Here is a 2,553-nt window from a genome sequence, read left to right as displayed (position 1 = left end):
CCCCTCCTAAACCACCACCAGAAAAGTGCTAGGCTGAGGTACATAGGTAACCTCATACCATGAATTCCTGTAGGCAGGAAGTTAGTGAGATGGGTCTAGTGGTACTGTGTGTCTGTGGTACTGTGTGTCTGTGGTACTGTGTGTCTGTGGTACTGCGTGTCTGTGGTACTGCGTGTCTGTGGTACTGTGGTACTGTGTGCCTGTGGTACTGCGTGTCTGTGGTACTGTGTGTCTGTGGTACTGTGTGTCTGTGGTACTGTGGTACTGCGTGTCTGTGGTACTGCGTGTCTGTGGTACTGTGGTACTGCGTGTCTGTGGTACTGCGTGTCTGTGGTACTGTGGTACTGTGTGCCTGTGGTACTGCGTGTCTGTGGTACTGTGTGTCTGTGGTACTGTGTGTCTGTGGTACTGTGGTACTGCGTGTCTGTGGTACTGCGTGTCTGTGGTACTGCGTGTCAGTAGTACAGCGTGTCTGTGGTACTGTGTGTCTGTGGTACTGTGTGTCTGTGGTACTGTGTGTCTGTGGTATTGTGTGTCTTTGGTACTGTGTGTCTGTGGTACTGTGTGTCTGTGGTACTGTCTGTCTGGGGTACTGTCTGTCTGAGGGTAAATGTGTTGGTGGTGTGGTCTTTCATTGAATAATAGCACAGTCTCAAGCCATTTACGATAATGATTTCATTTTTTTCAAGTCAGCGATATTCAAGACTAAAACACCTAAAATCAAAATCACTTTGGAATGAAACCCATTCCATCCCAATGTTCAATGCTCAAGACCTCTATTATTTTCAAGAACATGTCTTATTAAACCAGCCCCTTTATAATGGCATGCACATAACACTCATGAAATTAACGCCGCAATATGACAGGGTAAATTTTGCTTTGAGACCTGTCTATCCAACCATGGTTCAGTTGTTGTTGTTGTTGTTGTTGTTGTTGTTGTTGTTGTTGTTGTTGTTGTTGGTGGTGGTGGTGGTGGTGGTGGTATATTGTTTTTGTTGGTGGTGTTGTTGTTGTTGTTGATGTTGTTGTTGATGTTGTTGTTGTTGTTTTTGCTGTTGATGTTATTGTTTTTGTTGGTGTTATTGTTGTTGAAACTGTAGTTGTTGTCGCTGCTGTAGGTGTTGTATGTAGTTGTTGTTTACAGAAGAAGTGAAACTGGGCCGGAACACTTCACGTAAACAAGAATGCCCACGACAAAAGCCCCAACACCTTTCAGCGGGTGTCAAAACCTCGGGCGCGTGGATAAAGTGGTCAGTGCCACACACCGGCGTGCCATCTACATCCACCCGTACAATCATCTCCCTCCTTCCTGTCTGGGTAGAGCTGGGCGAAGAATCGATTCCGGAACCAATCCCCACGATTAATGCTATGGGAAAAAAGTTCCGACTCCTTTTTACGAAAACCAACGGTTACTAGAATCTTTTTCAAAATATTTTTTTTGAATTTTTATTGGGACAAATAAAAGTTGATGCTCCGCAAGTAGTGTCCCAAAATCAAGGCTATTTTAAATCCTGAAGATGTTCGGAGCCGATTAGGTAACCACCGGAAGAAATCACATCATTAGAAAGTAAGTACTTGGGTTCGGAGTCCATTCCTACGATTCTAAGCTTTCAATAATCGGGAAGCTGGCCGCCCAGCACTACTAGCCGGCCTCTAATCAGCCCTGTTGCGTGGGGCCCTTCAGTGCGATCAAATCAATTTGGTAGGCACGTGCTGGGAAGTACTGGGGGCCCGTTAGTTTGCTCTCGCGCACTGATGGCTGGCTCGTTGCTCACCGGAGCGAAGTGCTTGCCTCGGAACACTACCACTACAAGCCATTACTGCGGGCCCAGGGAATCACTACAAGCACATACCACACCCATAATGTTGACAGAGCTTTTCTGCTGACATCATTTTTTTTCCTTATGTCTTGTCATTCCTGTGCCTGGCGCAGGTAGGTGGTGGTGGTGCTGCTGCTGCTGCTGTTGTTGTTACTGTTGTTTGTTTGTTGTAGTTTTTTGTTTTTTTTTGTTTCCTTAATGGGCCTGGTGGACTCCACGAAGAAATCTTCGAGCGAGAGCGAGGCTCTATTTCGGCTCCATTGTCAATATGCTTAGAGGCACCTCCACTCGTCCTCATAATTCCATTCGAATTGCCATTGTTCCTGGACATTCAAACATTATGTTTGACATCCTCCTTTTCATGGCTACATCTTCGGCAACATGGGCTGAGCTCTTCATTCAAAAAGTTCTTATACCATCTCAAGCTGCAATGATGGTCCGTCCGAGGTCTCGCTAGCTCAACCTGGTCCCAGCGACATGTGATATTTTGTTCCTGATGATTGGAGTACCCAGAATACACTTCTTCCAGAAGCTCTGTAGTTGTTGCTGTTGTTGCGGTTGTTGTTGTTGTTGTTGCTGTAGTTGTTGCTGTTGTTGTTGTGGTTGTTGTTGCTGTTGTTGTTGTGGTTGTTGTTGCTGTAGTTGTTGCTGTAGTTGTTGCTGTTGTTGTTGTTGCTGTAGTTGTTGCTGTTGTTGTTGCTGTTGTTGTTGTGGTTGTTGTTGTTGCTGTAGT

At 45.7% G+C, this 2,553-nt stretch overlaps 1 protein-coding gene across 1 annotated transcript in view; it reads right to left on the bottom strand.

The window, feature by feature from the left end:
• Nucleotides 1-2,553, bottom strand: part of LOC106012156 — an 11,838-nt gene that overhangs the window by 1,703 nt on the left and 7,582 nt on the right. The gene's annotated exons all lie outside the window — the stretch shown is intronic.

Source organism: Aplysia californica, unplaced genomic scaffold (genome assembly GCF_000002075.1).
Source record: "Aplysia californica isolate F4 #8 unplaced genomic scaffold, AplCal3.0 scaffold00277, whole genome shotgun sequence".
Lineage (NCBI taxonomy): Eukaryota > Metazoa > Mollusca > Gastropoda > Aplysiida > Aplysiidae > Aplysia > Aplysia californica.
Note: the sequence above shows the minus strand (reverse complement) of the source record. Positions and strands in the feature narration are given on the sequence as shown.